This window comes from Symphalangus syndactylus, chromosome 12 (assembly GCF_028878055.3).
Source record: "Symphalangus syndactylus isolate Jambi chromosome 12, NHGRI_mSymSyn1-v2.1_pri, whole genome shotgun sequence".
Classification (NCBI taxonomy): domain Eukaryota; kingdom Metazoa; phylum Chordata; class Mammalia; order Primates; family Hylobatidae; genus Symphalangus; species Symphalangus syndactylus.
The window spans coordinates 62189207-62211810 of record NC_072441.2 but is presented as its reverse complement, the minus strand read 5'-3'; the positions used below and the strand labels follow the sequence as shown (position 1 = coordinate 62211810).

Below are 22604 nucleotides of genomic sequence, written 5' to 3'. Positions count from 1 at the left end.
AAACATGATATAAACACTGAATGTGGGCAAAAATGAAATGATTATTTTTTGGTCTATTCATTTTTATTAATTCCTCTGTTGCTGCCTCCCTATACCAGAGAAATGTTCTGAGAGCAATACTATCAGTCACAGGACTAAAGATGTATCAAACAGAAGCAGAGAAGGCATTGTTCCTATCAATTTCTCACCATATGCCATCTCAAGACCACCCTGCCCTCCTTAGCCAGCTGGATCACTTTAAACAAATGACCACAAATGTCAAGCTGGCCTTCCGACCTCCTTGACAAATCCACCTGCTAGATCTTCCCTAGTCAACTTATTTTCCTATCTTCCAAGATGCCTATATCACACCACCTCCTCTCTCTCAAATTTTATAAACCCCTTCCCACTTCTGACTCTCAACTGATGATCCTGCCCTGCTTTTCCATAAAAATTAAAACAATCAGAAAAAACTACCTCATTTTCCCACAACGACATCTACCAGTCTCTCTGTACCTCCATTAATATTCTCTACCTTCATCAATGGATGAAAAGTCTCTGCCAATGTTTTAAAATCAACTTCTCCCCTTATGCACCTTCATTTTACCTACTCAAGGTCATGGCTGCTGCAATTTCCCATGATATTTCCCATATCTCAAATATGATCAATTTTTTTCTTTCCACTGGGTCATTCTCATCAGCATACAAACTATACTATTTTCCATCTTTAAATCAACACACATACACACCCCTAACTTTCCTTGACCCCACACATTTTCTTCTAGCTACCACACCATTTTCTCTATCCCTCTTTGCGGCAAAACTCCTCTAATGTGCCATCTATACTCAGTGTCTCCAATTTCGTACATCCAATTCTGACCTTCAGCTATGCTAATCAGGCTTTCATCCCCACCACTCTATTGAAACTACTTCTCAAGGTCTCCAAAAACTTCCATCTTGACAAACCCAGTTGGTCAATTATTGGTGCTCATCTTAGCCTCTCAAGCAGAATTTGTCTAAGTTGAAATATTTTCTTCATTAGGCAGGCTTCTAGCCAACACACCCTTCAGGTTTGATTCCTACCTCACTCCTCAATCTCCTCTCTCCGGTTTCTGAATTATTATTCTTATTATTATTTTTGACATGGAGTCCTGCTCTGTAGCCCAGGCTGGAGTGCAAGAGTACAACCTCGGCTCACCACAACCTCCGCCTTCCAGGTTCAAGCAATTCTTCTGCCTCAGCCTCCTGAGTAGCTGAGATTACAGGCACCCACCACAACACCCGGCTAATTTTTGTATTTTTAGTAGAGACAGGGTTTTTTGCCATATTAGCCAGGCTGGTCACAAACTCCTGACCTCAGGTGATCCGCCTGCCTCGGCCTCCCAAAGTGCTAGTATTACAGGAGTGAGCCACCGCACCCAGTCCAGTTTCTGAATTCTAAAGGTTGTATTGCTTCAGGGTTCCCTCCTTGGCCCTTTTCCCTATCTAAACTCATTCTCTAAGTTATCTAATCTCACGGTCTTCATTTTTTGGAGACAGACTCTTGCTCTGTCACCCAGGCTGGAGTGCAGTGGCGCAATCTTGGCTCACTGCAACATCTGCCTCCCAGGTTCAAGTGATTCTCCTGCCTCAGCCTCCTGAGTAGCTGGGACTACAGGCACACACCACTACACCCGGCTAATTTTTGTATTTTTAGTAGAGACGGGGTTTCACCATGTTCACCAGGCTGCTATCGAACTCCTGGGCTCAAGCAATCCACCTGCCTCGGCCTCCGAAAGTGCTGGGATTACAGAAGTGAGCAATCGCACCCGGCCCTAATCTCATGGCTTAAATACTATTCAAAAACTGATCCTAACAGTTAACATCTAGTGAATACCCTTGGCCACGCTGTTCTAACCACTTTGTTTGTAGTAACTAATTTAATCCTCACAATAACCCTATGAGGTAGACATTATTACCCCCATTTTACAGATGAGATAAATGATGCAGACAGATGTCAAGTAACTTGCCTATAATTACACAGTTAGTAAGTGGCAGAACTGAAATTTGCATTCATAGTTTGGCTCCAAAGCTGGTGTATACTGCCTCTATACTAATGATTTCCAAATTTAGATCTCTAATCTTGGCTTCTAACCTTGGCTCCAGATTCATATATCTAAACCATCTACCTGATATTAGATTTCTAGTAGGTATTTAGATTTCACAAACCTAAAATGCTCAAAACTGAGATACTGATTCCCCAACTCACTCTCACCTCAAAACAAACCCTGCTCCTCCCTCAGTCTTCTCATTCCAGTAAATGGCACCAACATTCACCAGTTGCTCAAGCCAAAAATGTTAAGTGACATGTGACTAACGTGCGGATAAGACAAGGACACCAGTGCCAATCTGTATATTAAATATTAGTAAAGCTTAATTTTTTTAAATAAAGCAATATAAATAGTTGATAAAATAGTTTTAACAGTTTGTTCCTGCACATTGGAAACCATAGGCCTAGATCACTGCAAAAGCTTCCTAAATAGTTCAGTGCTTCAGACCTTGCCTTTTCTAAAACCAGTTTGCCAGTCGGTAGGTGGAATAAACTTTGTAAAATGTAAGTTAGATCTTGTCACACGATCTTCAATTATACTCAAAATCCATGGGCATTATGGTGCAATATACTCTGGCCCCTGCCTACCTCTTCACCCTCATCTCTTGTTACTCTCCACTTTGTCCTCACAGCTCTTGTCAGACCAGCATTCTTGCTTTTCCTCCAACATACCAAACCGGTTCTTACTGCGTTAGGTCCTGACTCTGTCTTTCCTGTCTTTGCGTTTACTGTTACCTGAAATAAGTTTTGCAAGATTTTCTTCCTCACAGGAACAGCCTTTTCTGACTATCTATCTAAATAGCTCCCACCCCGTCACAGTCTCTCCCCTTATTCTGTGTTATGTTTTTTCATAGCACTTACCACTTCTTCACATGACAGATTAGCTCATTTCTTATCTTCCCCACTAAAATATAAGCTCCATGAAGGCTTATTCATCCCTGCATTCCCAGGGCCTTAAACTGGTCATGACATAAATTATCTACTCAAATAAATATTACTAAACAATGAATAATATTTAGTAACCATGATTCTTTACTAAATATTTCTCAACTTTACTAACCAAAAGTTAATTAAAATCCAAATATAAAAATTCTAGACAACTACATTCTTACAGAATCAAAAGGTACATTTATATATGACCTTGTCTTATTACATAATCGATAATCAGGGGTAGTACTAAATAGTTAATATTCAAGTAGCACATAGTGACTTTCTTTGGATGCTGTTATAAAAAGGTGAATCCTCTCATTCATATCTAAAAAATCCAATGATTCTACTCTGGGAAGAAAATACAAATGCATACCAGTTATATTTTAAATTGTTTAAAAGACAGAATTCCCAGATTATCCATAGTAACAAGAGCTACTAAATTAAGAAAAGTTGAGATTAATGAATTAATGTGTACCATTCTTTTATATATTGAAAACCACATTTCCATCATTCATGTGAGATTATCTTGAATGAAATAATAAATCTATTAATCTCAGAATCAATTTCTACCTATCTCATTAATCCTACCCTATGGATGTGCTGATTAAAAAAAAAAAAAAAAAACACTCTGTTGCCCTACCTCTCTCACATTTTTCCAAGGCTCCCTGAGAAAATGTCAGTTTGCCTTTCCCTTTATTATCACACTAATATCTTCTCCCAAGCTTCCAGTTCCATCTCAGGGGCACTATTTTTAAAACCATCAGTTTATCTAATAATTCTCCAAATTATTGAAACACTTTCTATAACCCTTTCTTATTAGGTCTGGGCTCTTCACTTTTATCTCAACTCTCTGTGCTCCACTGTTCTAGCAGTAAGCTCCCTTTTCATAACATCTCATTGTTGCGTTTTCCCCAAGCTGCTTCCTATGTTCCATCTCCCTACCCCACAACACATGTGGTGTTTGGAACTTCCTAATTTTATCTGCACCTTTTATCTATCTTTTTTCAAAAATTTATCACAAGTTTAAGGAGAGATTCAGTTGCCCATCTTCAATACACCAGGGAAGTCATAGTTGAAATACAAAGAATGGGAAGATGCAAAGGATACTGCAAAGACACCATCTATGGCTTGGAAAGGGAGGAACTGAAGAGGACTCTGTATGCAGAAGAGATGGAACTGCGCAGGGGGTTAGGATACAGAGGGGAGAAAAAGTTGGAAAGGTCCCAGAAACAGGATGGAATAGGATCCATTCAACATAAAAGGATATCCTATATAAGTAGAAGAAAAGGATGAGAGGCGAAGTCACGGAGATTTTTAGGAATAAAAGGAGGAAGGAAACCATGTTAGTCTCATTCTCAATAAAAGAGGCAAGGCAATCTGCAGAGAATAAAGGGAGAGGATTAACTTAGAAAACTATCTGGGGACAGGGCATGGTTGGTTCACACCTATAATCCCATCATTCTGGGAGGCCAAGGCAGGAGGATCACTTGAGACCATGAGTTCAAGACCAGCCTAGGCAACATAGGCAAACTTCATCTCTACAAAAAAAAAAAAAAAAAAACAAACAACAAGAAATAACACAAAAAATTAGCTGGGCCTGGTAGCACACACCTGTAATCCCAGCTACTTAGGAAAATCTCTTGAGCCCAGGAGTTCAAGATTGCAGTGAGTTACCACTGTGCTACTGCACTCAAACCTGGGCACAGAGCAAGACCTTGTCCTGGCAAAAAGAAAAAGAAAATCACCTGTGTTTCTCTACAGTTTGGATACATAATCATCAACACTGTTGGACCAAAAAAAAAAAAATTCACCAATATGTACTCTAATGTAGAATCATTGTATTTACCTAAACATGGGGGTTTTTTTGTTTGTTTGTTTTTTGTTTTGAGACAGTCTTGCTCTGTCACCAGGCTGGAGCGTAGTGGCACAATCACAGCTCACTGCAGTCTCAATCTCCTGGGCTCAAGCAATCCTCCTCCCTCAGCCTCCTGAGTAGCTGGGAGTAACTGGGACTACAGGTGCACACCACCATGACTGGGTAATTTTTTTTTATTTTTAGTAGAGATGAAGTCTCACTATGTTGCCCAGGCTGGGCTCAAACTCCTGAGATCAAGCAATCCTCCCTCCTCACCTCCCAAAGTGCTGGGATTACAGGGGCGAGCACTGCACCTAGCCACATGTTCTTAACTGTATTTTTAAAAAGCTCTCTGAGCAGGTACCAGAGCATATGCTCTCCACCCCTCAATAACATATATTACATTATGGGTATGCAAAGTGAGAGATGGTGATAATTTCTTTGCAAGATAATTTTTAAACAAGGCCCAAAGTGATTGGAATTTGGAACTGCTAAAACAAATTAACCATTATCACATATGAGCAAACTCATTCAGCTCACATACAGACTGATTTTAAAAATTAACCCTGACAGATGGCTAATTCTCAAAAAAAAAAAAAACACTATCCCCTGAGTCCCTTCTCTTTTTTCTCTTTCATTTGACTGAAGTCAGTCCAAAGAAGGTACATGAGTATACTATGTGAATTTCTATTTCTGTGCCTTCGAGCACAATGAATTTCCTCACCTGAATGGGGGTCAATAGAAAATGCTTAAAACAGTGCCTGGCACCTAGTAAATGTTCCATAAATGTTAGCTAGCTACTATTTATGAATGCCGTTTCCAATGTCGAGAATATCACTAAGTAATGTTAAGGCCTCGCAAAGTTTCATTTAGTAGTAACAACCTGGATACTGATGTTGGTTCAAAATTCCAGTAAAAATGGTGTAACTATTTAGCAGTGGTTTCATAATAATAAAATCCTAGATAGAGTCTGGATTCACACACTTAAACTGCAACTTATAACCTAAAAGTTACGGCAAACTATAATATATCAGAGCATTAGTCGTTTTCTTCACCCTATCCTGAAGAACAAAAATACTATCTTCCTTAAATGTATTTTCAGCCCCAGATATTCCTGTCTACTATCGCCTCTCCTTTTCATCCATTTATACCTCTATAGCTTTTCCTTGAAGCTTCCTCACAGGTCTCTCTGCACCACTACCACCTGAGATAGCAGTTATTCCACGGGTACCTGAAACATCTCCTCTTCCTTTTAAATACTGGTTTCTATAGAGAAATCTTAAAATTTTTAATAACAGGATTATAATTAGAGTATAGTCCCTCTTCCAGAGGTCTGGACAGCCAAGTCCCAGTATGGCACTATTTTTAGATAACCTTCTAGTCAGTGCTAGACCAAGACTCTCTCTTCTACGGGCCCCCATTATCAGACATATATGACCAGAATAGGCACAGACAGCCCCTCCCTCATGGCAGGCTGAAAGCTTGATCAGCAAATAAAACTGATTTTTTTGCTAACTTATTCTCACCTTTCATTTACAAAGGAAAGAAAAAAGAATTGTGAGTATCTACAACTAAAGATCATAGGAACAAGTCCATACTATTTCCAACAGGAGTACCTACTGCTCCCGGTTGATTCCTTTTAGTGACAGGTATAAGTATGTAACTCTAAAAATTCAAAATAAGGTTAAAAATGACATTTCGGGCCGGGTGTGGTGGCTCATGCCTGGAATCCCAGCACCTTGGGAGGCCGAGGCGGGTGGATCACCTGAGGTCAGGAGTTCGAGACCAGCCTGGACAACATAGTGAAACCTCGTCTCTACTAAAAATACAAAAAATTAGCCAGGTATAGTGGCGGGCACCTGTAATCCCAGCTATTCAGGAGGCTGAGACAGGAGAATCGCTTGAATCCAAGAAGTGGAGGTTGCAGTGAGCCAAGACCGTGCCATTGCACTCCAGCCTGGGCAACAAGAGCAAACTCCATCTCAAAGAAACAAAAAAGAATGACATTTCATTCAAACGGCTTTTCAAGGTACTATACTTAATTAAAAAACCAGTTGCTTCTTAGTTCAATAAAAGAAAAGGCTAGAAGAATAACAGATAGGAAAAACATCACTGAGCAAATAAAATTTTTTTTTCAACAAACATGTCTCCTACATGCCTGAAAATGCTGAAAATTGTGACTTCAAATACAAGTAAGTTTATGGACTTTACGGTCTGGTGGGAGAAGTTACAGATCTATTTTTCTTGTGAAATTACTAAGTTTCCTTAGCCTACAATCTCAAAATAGTTTTTCAGCCAGCCCACTATCCCTCCAAACATGACAAGCCTCTATACATGCTATAAGCATCCGTGAAACCCCTATTCAACTCAGACTTCAACTCCTTGCTGAAGCCCTCCTCATTCATTCTGAACAGTTATCACTTCCACCCTGGTGGCTGGCATAGATTATTCCCTTTGACCATCAGTTCAAGAGGTTAATTTCCAAAACTAGCCCCCAAACTGTCCTTCCCAGCCACCTCACTTCATTTTATCTCTAGCCAGCTCTGGCTACTGTAAAAAAATTATTTGACTATATTCCTAGCTCCTAATCTCCTTGCTTCTCATAAGCTGCTAATTGGTTTTCTTGATTTTGATTAAAATAGTAATGAAACCCTTTCTGCCACAACCTTAAAACCCTTCCATATCTCTGTAATTCTCCCTCAAGGGCACCCTGACCAGGCTCAACCTGGCTTTAAAGGGTAATGTCATACACTGTTACATTAGAACTTGGTCAAATTATTGTAATTATTCGGGTTGTGCCTGTTTAGGACCCCACTAGCCCTAAGCTCAAAGCACGATCCTTGAAAGCACAAAATTGTGATTTCTTTTTGTGCACCCCCTGCCAATCTAGAGCAAAATCTAGGCCAGAGTAGGCACTTAATGACTATCTGTAAAATGAATGGCTTGAGTTTCTATAATATTCAGTGGTTGCTTAATCACATTAATCACAATGCCAGATGCAATGGATGGAATCTTCAATGTAGGTAGTTAACAGAAACAGAAGATTTCCATTCCTATGCTATCTTTATTCAGCCTCACACCCACTCTTGGCCCTTCAACTCTCATCCCATGACTATACTGACAATAAATTTGGACTCACTCACTAGCCTCACTCCCTTCTAACCTTACTCTCAAACCCTTGTCCTAGCTCCCTTGCACTCATCATCTCATTCTATCCCTAACACCTAAAAGAGTATATAAAACATAGTGAGCACTCATTTATTATTTGTTCAGTGAGATTATAAATGAATATCTTTTTTTTTTTTTTTTGAGATGGAGTCTCACTCTGTCGCCCAGTGGCACAATCTCAGCTCACTGCAACTTCTGCTGCCCGGGTTCAAGTGATTCTCCTGTCTCAGCCTCCCAAGTAGCTGGGATTACAGGCGCCTGCCACCATGCCAGGTCGATTTTTTTTTGTAGTTTTAGTAGAGACGGGGTTTCACCATCTTGGCCAGGCTGGTCTTGAACTCTTGACCTCATGATCCAACAGCCTCGGCCTCCCAAAGTGCTAGGATTACAAGCGAGAGCCACCGTGCCTGGCTATGAATGAATATCTTAAGGATAAAAGAAGGCAGTGAGTTGTAACTGGAAGAGAGCTAATGGTTTTTCTTTGAAAAAGATTGTTCTAGAAAGCAATCACATACCAATTACCAAAAAGCCTTAAAGGGTGCATGAGAAAATTTTGATAAAACTTAATTGACATATTAGAATTTCAGAACATCCGCCTGCCCATAATCTCTTCTATAAAAATCCCTACTTCGCTACCTCAGTGGGGAATGGCCCACACGATCTAGGCCACATCCTTTCCTGTGACTGAATCGAGGGTAAATACCTAACACAGGAGTCACCTAGTCACAGGCTGTTGGGGGCCTATGTGACCTAGCTCTAAAAGATAAGCAGGACCAACTGGATTATCTGAGAATCTCCACTAGGAGATACATGTGAAAAAAACCTAGGCTACCATTATAGAGCTTCATGCACAACAAGGTCACAAAGGAAAAGATTCAGAGGAAGGTTGGTCTAGAGAGAAGAGAATAGACAAATGTGCAGTGAGACTTAAAGGAGAGAGCTCACAAAAAAAGAGACATAAAGTAAGTGAGGAAACAGAGAATGAATGGGGGAAGGGCACCTTTGTTTGACAACAAAGGTTGTTGCCCCAGTTTAAAAAACAAAAAAAACAAAAAAAACCAAATGGATGGGAACAAGGAAACAGAGAAAGAGACAGGGGAACAAGCAAAGGTAAGAAAGCAAAAAAATAAAATAAATAAAATAAACGCAGAAATAGTGAAGCCAGCAAGAGGCAGAAACAGACAAAAAAGAGACAACAGTCTGGCCAGTCTCAGAGCTGCATCAGTTCCTGCAGCCTGATTCTCCAGCTCTTCCTGTATTCCCACAAACACCTTCTATATTCTAACAATAACCTATCAACCCACCAACTTTTGGTCCTAGTTTCAACGAGTTTTATTTTCCTTGCCACCAAAAAAAAACACAAAAAAACTAAATGGAATAGGCTTTAAGGACATGAGAATTACCTTTTTTGCCTTTAAAACTTCAGGTTGTTTTTTATTAAATAAATACTGGATACATAAAAGGGAATACTTATAGCATATGTGTAACAAAAACATGTGTACCTATTGTCCAGCATAAAAAATTAAACATTACCATTTATCTTTGAAGCAACCTATGTGTCCCTCCCAATATCAGTTACTGTTTCATTAAATATTTCCAGAGGGTAAAATATGTAATGACAGAGGGGGAGATGTTTTTTAAAAGCCCTAACAACCAAAATATGTCCATAATTTACATGGCACTATATGGTTTGTTCTGAGTTTCACATCCTTCACCAATTACATACATGGACAATAATCCTATCATTTTACAAGCATCATAAACCATAAAGCAGAAAGTTAATAAGCATTTTACGTTCATAAATCATCTAAGGAAGGGTTGGTTGAGTTTTTTTTTTTAAAAAACGCAGCTCACTCAGCTAAGCAGCTCTCCTCAAAATGTTATCACTTAAAGGGGGAGAAGTATGTAGAGTTCCTTCCTTGCCTTTGATTGCTTAAGGAGCAGAAATTTGTGAGCAAGGACAGGGATCATCCTCTGGCTGCCTTAATGGTTTTTGTTTGTTTGTTTGTCTTCTGAGACAGTGTCTTGCTCTGTCACCCAGGCTAGAGTGCAGTGGCATGATCTCAGCTCACTGCAACCTCTGCCCCGCCCCAGGGCTCAAGCGATCCTTCCCCCTCAGCCTCTGGAGTAACTGGGACCACAGGCGCACATCACCACACCGGCTAATTTTTGTATTTTTAGTAGAGACAGAGTTTCACCATGTTGTCCAGGCTAGTCTTGAACTCCTGAGCTCAAGTGATCCCAAGGTGCTGAGATTACAGGCGTGAGCCACTGTGCCCAGTCTCAGTGTTCTAATTTTGGCCTTTGGTAAGTTTCCCTCTACTTATTTGAAAGCAGGGCAGCAAAAAGCCATTTTGACGCTAACATTAAATTACATAGTATTTATATATGACATGACTGAAAACTGTATTTATTTAGAGTAAAAGGGAACAGAACTGACACATGCAACTGTAATCCACAAATAATCCAAATATTTCATTTTAACCCATACAAATAATTATTCATTACACTGCAGATGTCCTCCAAAATTAACTGCAATGCTAAATCATTTATCAAAACACCTTATCCCCAAATTTTACAATTTTGGGATTTAAAATGTTGAAATCATATTCCTCCCTACCTAGGGCCCTCTAACATCGATAGCAGCATAGAGCATGTTTCTACAGGTGTATTTAATCAAATGTAAATCAAACTACACTTTTAAAATTCACCAACAGCAAACACTACACACTGAGTTGCCAGATAAGGATGCCTACAATTTCAATTTCCTTTACTATAATAAATGCTCACCAAAGCTGTTAAGCCAAAACCCAAAACAGTCTGGATTTCACATATGTATTTACTTCTACTTAACCTTTTGTTACGGCATGAATTAGTGGTGGAATGGCAAAAAAAAAAAAAAAAAAAAAGGCAGGTAATAAGAAGGAGAACAATGTAGTCTCTGGATGAGTTCCCCTAAATTTTATACACACACACACATACCTTGGTATCCACAGAGGATTGGTTCCAGGACCCCCCCTAGGATACCAAAATCCACCAGTGCTCGAGTCCCTTACATAAAATGGTGTAGTATTTTCATATAACCTACACACATTCTGCTGTACAGTTTAAATCCTCTCTAGATTACTTATAATACCTAATAAAATGTAAATGCTATGTAAATAGTTGTTATACTTTTTTGTATTATTTTTGTCATATTATTTTATTTTTCCCAATATTTTTGATCTGCCATTGGTTAAATCCAGATGCAGAATCTACTCTATATGTGTGCATACATATATATTTTGTGTATGAATACACATACATACATAGTACAGCTTAAAATACAGCTACCAAAAAAATTCACATAAACACTCTCCAAATCCTCTGCATACCTTTTCAGGCTCACCTTCTACACTCTTCCTATACCAACCCTCCATTTCAATCAAATCTATTTGCTCACTCATGTTCTTAGTCTTTGTGCTTACTATTCCCTTTGTCCGGATATGCTTCTCTCCAGCCTCTGCCTTAAGAGTTCCTATTTAACTTTCATCCCAGCTTCTTGCTTGGTAAAATATTCTAAAAGGAAGAAACTTTAAAAAAAAAAAAAGTTGCTATTTAATTTTCAAAGCCCATTTCAAATGTCACCTCCTCTGGGAGGGCTTCCCTGACGTAAATGTCTCCCTCTCTTCCTCCTCCTCCTCCTCCTCCTCACAAAATTGGCTATTCCTTCTGTAATCACATTTTATTATCATAGTTTACTTGCATATCTTCCCTACTTGAACTGCTTAAGAATTCTGTATATTTCTCATTTATATGTCCAGGCTAGAAAATAAGTTAATAAATGAGCCTCCCACTGAACAGTCCAACAATGAAACCCAAAAAGCTCAATAAAAAGTAGCCTTGACTAAATGCAATGGTGTATCCTGGATTGGATCCTGGAGCAGAAAATTAGTGGGAAAACTGCTGAAATCTAAATAAAATGTGAAGTTTAGTTAACATTAAGGCACTAATATTAATCTCTGAGTGTTTACAAATGTACCATAGCTATGTAAGGTATCAACATTAAGGAAAAACAGGTGTAAAGTATATAGGGACTCTGCACTATCTGCAACTTTTCTGTAAATCTAAAATTTTCCCAAAATTAAAAGTTTAGTTTTAAAAATTGAGTAGTCTAGAAAAAGTTGAAAGAACTACTTCAACTTTTGCTGGAGACATGAATGTGGATTTTAATTACAAACATAATAACAAAAATAGAGTAAGAAATACACTTTTCTTCTTAGAAGCAGAAGGAGAAAAGAAACAAATTATTTTCAATACCCTGGAATGAACCAAAATTAAGACTGCACTATCCTAACACAGACCTCAGGACTACATTACCTACATAAGTCATGGTTGTAGTTTTATCATCATATCAAACAAAGCCCTGTTTTGAAGTTAATGATTCCCAAGTTCTAACTTCAAGAAATACAGGGGAAAATGTTCTGTTAAAGATATGTCACTTTAAAACAACCCTTCAATAACTTGTAAGATCCTGGGCAAAACTCACTTTCACATCAGCTCTTTAAGAGCAGTGAATCAGGTCAGATGCAGTGGCTCACACCTGTAATCCCACCACTTTGGGAGGCTGAGTTGAGAGGATCACTTGAGCCCAGGAGTTAAAGACTACCCTGGGCACTGTAGAGAGACCTCATGTCTACCAAAAATTTAAATTAGCCTAGCATAGTGGTGCATGCCTGTAGTCCCAGCTACTCAGGAGGCTGACGCAGGAGGATCACAAGATCACTGAATAGAGAGGACTTTTGCTGTTTCTCAAATGATTTTTTTTTAAGAGACAGGGTCTCACTCTGTCAAATTTTTTGTAGAGACAAGGTATTGCCATCTTGCCCAGGCTAGTCCTCCGGCCTCAGCTTCCCAAAGTCCTGGGATTACAGGACTTTGCCCAGCCAGTACAATTTAAATATACAAACAGAGTGCATGTTTTGATCACAGCAAGGCAAGCCTGACTCAACAGCTGCTACAGCTAGAAAAAATTCAATTATACTGAGCAGCAAAATAATAATAATTATTATTATGACTTAGAATACTATCTACTTCCAAGGTAAGCAATAAGAATTCTTTGAGATGTAAAATACTAACATTATTCAAGAAACAGATGTTTTGTATTAATATTAAAAACATTTATCCATCTGAAAACATGACTTGGCAACAAAAAGAAGCCCTAACAGCAATTAGTAATGGATCAACAAACACAGTAACATCTCAGCTAATCCTTAACAATCTTTCTTAAACTTTTAGGTGTCTAAGTCTAACTGGGAAATCAAAGGAAGTTAGATCTGAAGACTAGCTCTTCCTGAAACTTGTTTCTAATATCACTAGTAGACCATTATTCAGGTATAAGTCAAACAAATTTAGTCTTCTAGGTATCTTTCTTCTTTGCTTAGTTCACATCAGATATATGAATTTCTGTTACAACTTAACAGAAAGTCATGAAAAATAGGGTATTTCACTTACATAAAGCACTGTATCTATCAAAACTAGAACAATTAAACAGTGATCTTAACACAATGTTATTCAGTTCAAATGGCTTGAATTACAGAAATGATACAGCTGATTACTAAGCCGGTAACAGGATCACCTGGACAAGATAAAGGCTTAAAGATAACTTATGACTTGCTAAACACCGAAAAAGAATTATACCAAAAGACAATTAAAATTGGAGGGGAAGTCAAATACTAGAGTGATTTCTTTGTATTTTCTTTTGAACATTTACATTAGGGGTACTTCATGAATTTATGTTTTTCAGGTTTTTAACTGCAGTTTTTAACTATCTTTCTAACCAGCTTTATGATGTTAAAGTAACTTCAATCAAACTCAAGAATAAGAGACGTAACACAAAAACAGTTATCTTTATAACTTGCTAAAATATTCCATCTGGCTAATAATATTAAGTTCACAGACAAAGGACCCCTGAGGTTCAATTTAAATCCCTCAGTGGTAAAAAGAAAGGAAAATGAAGCTCAGTGATAAGGACTAATCTCTCAGTTTTCATTCTCTTTGCCCTATATTAATTGCATGGTATCTCCTATTTCTGATGTGAGTTACCAGTTCAAAGAGATGTGTTTTATTATTGCTAGTCTACTATATGTTATTGGCTAGAAAACAAATTTTAAAAATGAACTTCAGTAATGTGAACAAATTTAGTGCACACAGCTCTAGACATTTTCTCTTTTTCCTTTTTTTTTTTTTTTTTTTTGAGACAGAGTCTGGCTCTGTCACCCAGGCTGGATGGAGTGCAGTGCCACCATCTCAGCTCACTGCAACCTCTGCCTCCCGGGTTCAAGCAATTCTCCTGCCTCAGCCTCCTAAGTAGCTGGGATTACAGGCACGCACCACCATGCCCAGCTAATTTTTTGTATTTTTAGTAGAGATGGAGTTTCACCATGCTAGCCAGGATGGTCTTGAACTCCTGACCTAGTGATCTGCCTGCCTTGGCCTCCCAAAGTGCTGGGATTACAGGTGTGAGATACTGCGCCTGGCCGACATTTCTTATTATGAAGACCTGCATCCCTTCTTTCCCACTCCCTTCAACAAGTCCTATTCCCCTGCCATAAAACTAAACTAAAGGTAAAAACAAAGGTAAACTATAAAGGTACAAACAAAGCATGGATAGCTCAACTCTATGAGCAATCTACTTTGCCAAACATTTTTACCTACTCTCTAACAAAAACTTAGAAGCAAAATTATTAATAAGGAGCAAAAATAGTGTTTTATTTCTTCCCTTAGCTTTGGACAATTTTCTGGTACTCATAAAAGTAGTAAGAGGAAAAATTAGTACCAAAAAAAAGCCAGGGTGATGATGAAGCACAGACCCTGAGCTGGTTATATGCATTTTAAAAAATTAATTCCTAAATTAAAATCAAAGAATTAAATTCAGGTTACATTAACTATTCTGAGTTGAATGTGTTGATAATGGGACTTTAAAATCCTGTACCCTACTTCAATTTAATTTTAAATTTTGTTTTTGTTTTTTGAGACAGTCTCACTCTATCGCCCAGGCTAGAGTGCAGTCATGCCACCTCGGCTGACTGCAACATCCGCCTCCCAGGTTCAAGCAATTCTCATGCCTCAGCCTCCCAAGTAGCTGGGATTACAGGTGTGCGCCACACCTGTAATTTTTGTATTTTCAGTAGAGACGGGGCTTCACCATGTTGGCCAGGCTGGTCTGGAACTCCTGACCTCAGGTGATCTGCCCGCCTCAGCCTCCCAAAGTGCTGGGATTACAAGCGTGAGCCACCGTGCCTGGCCTAATTTTAAATCTGAATTTAAGTTCTCTCTCCCAACTATACAAGATGGTAATACTGAGAATGAGCAGGCACATTCTCAGGAACTAACGAGAAAGTAAAGCAGTGATATGTTTAGTTCCTCAATATTCCCATGTCATTCCATTATGTTCAACTTATATTTAGTGAGTGCCTACTAGGTGTCAGGCACTGTCATCTCTTTATTAAACATTAACTCTCTGGCCATGCCTTTAATAGAGAATTTGACCTACTCCAGTCCTTGAAAGGGTCACCTTATAAAACTCATGATACCCCATCAACTCTGCTATACCCCAACCATACATGATGGATTGTGGTTGGCACATGACAAGGCTAGGCCAATCTGATACTCTTTACCAGGAACCGGGAATGGGATCCTGGAAGCCTGCATCAGATAACATGAAGCACTTGAACTACCGGGTCAGGCAGTGCGTGAAACACAGAAGATGTCAGAGTAAACAAAAGTTGAAGACTCAGGGGAGGCCATTCTGCTCTAGGAGAAATAGGGGAGAGGGTGGGGGTTGGGTATCACAGTCCATGTACATACGACCTACCTGTATTTCATTTACCTATTCTTGAATGTCTAACACCTGTGAAGTTGCCTACTGTGTCCTTTCAATATACCTCTCTTTTACTTGTGACTTGTATGAGTGGTGTTCCTATTCCTTATGGGCAAAAACACTTTAGCATTATATTAGGTCCTGCAACAGATACAAAGATGAGAAATACTTAGTCCTCCTGCCCTAAAAGACCATATGGTTAGGACCAGGTAAGTATATAAATAACCATATATAAGGCAGACTATAAGTGGCATAAAAAGTACTATGAGGTTTCCAAAAGAGAGGGTCATATCATATCCAATTCAGAACGTCAAAACAGTTTCACCAATGGCGAGGCATGGTGACTCACACCTGTAATCCCAGCCTTTGGGAGGTCGAAGCGGGTAGATCACTTTAGGCCAGAAGTTTGAGACCAGCCTGGCCAACATGGTGAAACCCCATCTCTACTAAAAATACAAAAAATAGCTGGGCACAGTGGTGGACACCTGTACTCTCAGCTACTCAAAAGGCTGAGGCATGAGCATTGCTCGAACCTGGGAGGCAGAGGTTGCAGTGATCCAAGATCATGCCACTACATTCCAGTCTGGGCAACAGAGTGAGACTGTCTCGGGAGGAAAGAGAACTAAATAGTAATCATAACAGACAGTAGTCTGAGATTTTTTAAATGTATTTACTAAGAAAAATAAAATATTAAAATCCTAGGTCAGTCTACCAAAAACAAGTTTTTAAAAATTTTTCTGGTCCTTGAAGTCCAAAAATCTGGAATCTAGTAATGACTGAGTCATAGGACTTCGCAACTGACTGGTTCTAAGAGATGAGAGTAACAGAGGAGTTAAAACAAGTACAGTTTTCAGCCTAGATGATGTTGAGAATGCTGGACTGAAACAGAAAAGTTCCCAACAGGTGGATTTGGGGGTGAAGAGTGAAGGCAAGTTCTGTATTGGATAAACTGACTTGAGGTAAGTAGCAGGACATAGTTCATTAATACACTGGGGGAAGAGCAGAAAGAGAAGCCATCTCAAGTAGAGAAAACAGATTTTTCAAAAATTCCAAGTAAAAAATTGTCCTCTAAAAAAGGAACCAAAAGACTCTTCACAATGTCTCAGTTTTTTCTTCCACGTTTTGAACATTCCATTTTTGCACAGCTACTGATTTTCCTGCCATCTGTCTCTCTATATTGTTTTTTCCTGGTTACAGATGAGGGACTTTTAAGAACGGAAGTTGGAGGCTGAGCACAGTGGCTCAGCCTATAATCTCAACACTTTGGGAGGCTGAGGTGGGCGAATCACTTGAACCCAGAAGTTCAAGGCCAGCCTGGGCAACATGGCAAAACCCCATCTCTACAAAAAATTAGCCAGGGGTGGTGGCATTAGCCTGTAGTCCAAGCTACTCAAGAGGCCGAGATGGGAGGATTGTTTCAGCCTGGGAGGCAGAGATTGCAGTGACATTGCGGAGGTTGCATTGAGATTGCACCACTGCACTCCAGCCTGGGCGACAGAGCAAGACTCTGTCTCAAAAAAAAAAAAAAAAAAAAAAAAAAAAAAAGAATGGAAGTTAGTGGAAGGACCTGATGAAACACACACACACACGCACGCACGCACGCACGCACACACGCACTCCTTTCCCCAGGAGAAAGTATGCTGTAGAGAAACCAGGGAAGGAAGAGAGACAGGATAGGAAAAAAGGAAGTATCTGCAGAGGCCTAACAACTCCCTTTTCCTTCCCAAGAAGCTAGAGAGGATGAAGAAGCTCAGCACCACGGAGGAGGAACAGCATAGTGCTTCAGGTTTTACTAACCATCTCTAAAAGATCTCTAGACTAGGAATCACTTTTATCAGAGACAACTGCCTAAAAACTAAAAGACTTTTTTGTAATAGTGCATATAAGTTTAATATTCTAAAAATTATTTTTTAAAGAAACGTAGTAGCAGCGCTTATTAGAACCCTACATGCCCTGTCAAATCTAGTATTAAGCACCCTACTCTATGGCCATCAGTGTACTAAAGGAATAGCATAGTCAGGGAAGATTACATTATTTTAATTCCTGAAAAGGGTCGTATTTTCAGACTGCAAAAGTGATTAATGCTTCTACATGTGGCTTGTCAATTATCCCAGCACCATTTATGGAATAGGGTGTCCTTTCGCCACTTCACATTTTTGTTTCTTTTTCGAAAATCAGTTGACTGGAAATTATTTGGCTTTATTTCTGGGCTCTCTATTCTGTTCCATTAGTCTATATGCCTGTTTTTACACCAGTACCATGCTGTTTTGGTGATTATGGCCTTACAGTATAGTTTGAAGTCAGGTAATCTAATGCCTCTAGGTTTGTTCTTTTTGCTTAGTCTTGCTTTGGCTATGTGGGCTCTTTTTTGGTTCCACATGAATTTTAGGATTGTTTTTTCTAGTTTTGTGAAGAATGATGGTGGTACTTTAATGGGAATTGCATTGAATTTGTAGATTTGCTTTTGGCAGTATGGTCATTTTCACAATATTGATTCTACCCATCCATGAGCATGAGACATGTTTCCATTTGTTTGTATCATCTATGATTTCTTTCAGCCGTGTTTCGTAGTTTTCCTTGTAGAGGTGTTTCACCTTCTTAGTCAAGTATATTCCTTTTTTTGTTTGTTTGTTTTTGAGACAGAGTCTCGCTCTGTTGCCCAGGCTGGAGTGCAGTGGCGTGATCTCGGCTCACTGCAAGCTCTGCCTCCCGGGTTCACGCCAATCTCCTGCCTCAGCCTCCCGAGTGGCTAGGATGACAGGCACCCGCCACCATGCCTGTCTAATTTTTTGTGCTTTTAGTAGAGACGGGGTTTCACCTTGTTAGCCAGGATGGTCTCGATCTCCTGACCTAGTGATCCACCCGCCTCGGCCTCCCAAAGTGCTGGGATTACAGGTGTGAGCCACTGCACACAGCCGGTCAAGTATATTCCTAAGTATTGTTTGTTTGTTTGGTTTTTGTTTGCAGCTATTGTAAAAGGGGTTGAGTTCTTGATTTGATTCTCAGCTTGGTTGCTGTTGGCGTATAGGGCTACTGACTTAAATCTAAGACCCAAAACCATAAAAATTCTAGAAGATAACATTGGAAAAACCCTTCTAGCCATTGGCTTAGGCAACGACTTCACAACCAGGAACCCAAAAGCAAATGCAAAGACAAAAATAAAAATAAATAAATGGGACTCAACTAAACTAAAAAGCTTCTGAGCAACAAAAGAAATCAGCATAGTACAGACAACCCAGAGTGGGAGAAAATCTTCACAATCTATACATCTGACAAAGGACTAATATCCAGAATCTACAAGGAACTCAAATCAGTACGAAAAAAACAATCCCATCAAAAAGTGGGCTAAGGACATGAATAGACAATTCTCACAAGAAGATATACAAATGGCCAGCAAACTTAGGAAAACATGCTCAACATCACTAATTATCAGGGAAATACAAATCAAAACCACAATGTGATACCACCTTACTCCTGCAATAATGGCCATAATAAAAAATAAATAAAATAATAGATGTTGGCATGGATGTGATGAAAAGGGAACACTTTCACACTGTTGGTGGGAATGTAAACTAGTACAACCATTACGGAAAACACTGCGTAGGTTCCTTAAAGAACTAAAAGTATATCTACCATTTGATGCACCAATCTCACTCCTGGGTATCTACCCTGAGGAAAGAAGCCATTATACAAAAAAGATACTTGCATACGCATGTTTATAGCAGCACAATTCACAATGGCAAAAATATGGAACCAGCCCAAATGCCCATCAATCAACGAGTGGATAAAGAAAATGTGATATACACACACACACACCCCTCTACACTCATGGAACACTACTCAGCCATAAAAAGAAATGAAATAATGGCATCTGCAGCAACCTGGATGGAATTGGAGACCACTACTCTAAGTGAAGTAACTCAGGAATGGAAAACCAAACATCGTACATTCTCACTCATAAGTGGGCGCTAAGCTATGAGGATGCAAAGGCATAAGAATGATACAACGGACTTTGGGGACTCGGGGGAAAGGGTGGGAGGGGGGTGAGGGATAAAGGACTATACATTGAGTACAGTGTAGACTGCTCAGGTGATGTGTGCACCAAAATATCAGAAATCGCCGCTAAACTTATTCACGTAACCAAACATAACCTGTTCCCCAAAAACCTATTGAAATGTTAAAAAAGGGAAAAAAAGGGACTAATGCATTTAAATAAAAGGCACAAAGAATGATACATGCTTATAAAACACAAAGCTTTTTTTCCCCGAGACACAAGATGCATCCTCACATGAAATGTAACTGGCTATGAACCTTATCCCAAGTAAATGGCAAAGATAATAAAGGGTATAATCCCATAGGAGGATATAATGTAATGGCATGTTTACCAAAGGGCAGTCTTATTCTCAATAATAAGCATATTCAGCCAATAATATGCAGCAATTTAAATATAATTAACTGTATAATACAGAGTTTAAGTAAATTAGATGATTCCAGTTCTCTGCATGCAATTGGCTTTTTGCCATACTACCACCAGCAAATCCCAAAGAACAAAGTTTTTTTTTATGTTTTCTCAGAACCTGCTAAAGGAAACTATCAAGAAATGGAAATTCAGAGAGCAGATCATTCAATAACTTACAAAACTAAGTATCTTCATTAGTATAGTGATGGGTAAAAAAAAAAAATGGACTAACATTTAATTCCTTTCACCACAAAAGGATATTAAAATTCTTTGAAGATCTTTGAAAATAGTATATTAATATGAAAAATAATAAAATAGCTGTCTGAAAAACCTCTGAAAAAAGTAGCTAAAATGGTAATTCTCACAACAATCATCATCATCAATAGAAGTGACCACTTACTATTTTTTATTTGCTAGGCACTAATGTGAAGCATTTTACATGTATTATCTCATTTCATATTATGAAACATCATCTCTGCTTTACATATGTAAAAATTATGATTCTTATGGTTAAGTTACTTGCTCTGGGTCTCAGAGCTAATAAATGGAGGTAGAACTGAAATTCAGTTTTGTGTGAATCCAAAAGCAGTGCTCTCATCCATTATACCAGCGCTTCCCAACCTTTGTCACATGATGGCACACATTAAAAATATTTGTAAGGCTCATTGGGGTGAGCTGAAAGAGCTTGGTGAAAAAAAATTTTCTTGCCTGCCCTGGGGTCAAAAAAAAACAAAAACAAAACCTGCACACACAAAATTTCTTTTTATTATGAAATTATGGCATAAAAAAATACAAAGTATTACAAATATTTAATATTAAATTGGTATAAATTTAGTATTTATACCAAATAAAATTTTTTCAAATTACCAAATTCATGGTAGGGTAGGCACAGTGGCTCACACTGGTAATCCCAGCACTCTGGGAGGCTGAGATGGGAGAATCACATGAGGCCAAGCATTTGAGACCAGCCTGGGCAACATAATGAGATCCCCATCTCTACTTTTTTAAATAGTAAATAACCAAATTACCAAATTCATGAATTATACAAGAGGAAATCATACCAAAGATGTTCAAATGTAATTTCAACTGTTGTAAAAGTTTGAACTTATAAAAATGATTTAAAATTTCAATGCTATAAAAAGTTTGTAAACAGCACACCTATATGCCATCCTAAGCACTGGAACATTGGTTGGGAAGCTTTGCATAGTATTTTTTCAATAGAATGTCATAATTAAACACTAATTTGATATACCAAGATCTTTCCAAGAACACCTTTTTTTGGGGACAAAGAGTCTCACTTTGTCGCCCAGGCTAGAGTTCAGTGGCGCCATCTCTGCTCACTGCAACCTCCACCTCACGGGTTCAAGCGATTCTCCTGCCTCAGCCTCCCAAGTAGCTGGGACTACAGGTGCACACCACCACGCCCGGCTAATTTTTGTACTTTTAGTACAGATGGGGTTTTGCCATGTTGGCCAGGCTGGTCTCGAACTCCTGACCTCAGGTGATCCACCAGCCTCGGCCTCCCAAAGTGATGGGATTACAGGCAAGAGCCACCACGCCCACCACGCCCAGCCCTTTCCAAGAACATCTAAATGAAATTCAAACCAAAGGTTATCAAAGGAAGAATTACAATACTGAAGTGTCTGTAAATAATCCGGCCCACACTAGCTGCTTAATTTGGTATAATTTCCATAATACCTATAATCTGTAACATTCATTTTGACTTAATAAGAATAGCTAATCTTCATGGAGCTAGTACTATGTGCCAAGCTGTGTTCTGCTTTACATTATTACCATATTTAATCCTCACAGCAATCCTAGAAGTAGCTCTATTTTCTCCATTTTAAAGATAGGAAAACTGAGGCCAAGAGAAATTAACTTTCCCAAGGCTATAACTAGTAAATGGGAATTAGGATTTGAAGCAGTCTGACTTCAGGACCCATGCTATTAATCACCATGTTAAACTACACCCCCATAAGAAAGAAAATATATCATGTGTCAGGAGACACAAGGGTAAGTAGACAGATCTCAACTTAAACTAAGTTCCATAGTGATAAAGTAAAAATGACTTGCATCTACAGCAAAGGAGATACTATCCAGGAAGAAAACTGTATACTGTTTTGGGTACATTTTGCTTATAGAAATAGCATAGAAGATAATTTTAATTTCCTATGTGTGTTACGATATGGCTCAAGCAAGAACATGTTTTTGCGACCTATTTGAATTTGTGGATTTAACTTGCTCAAGAATATTTTAAAAATCT

General features: G+C 38.8%; 1 protein-coding gene across 1 annotated transcript in view; it reads right to left on the bottom strand.

Annotated features, from left to right (window-relative positions):
- Positions 1 to 22604, bottom strand: part of GNAI3 (G protein subunit alpha i3) — a 47797-nt gene that overhangs the window by 22344 nt on the left and 2849 nt on the right. The window lies entirely within an intron of this gene.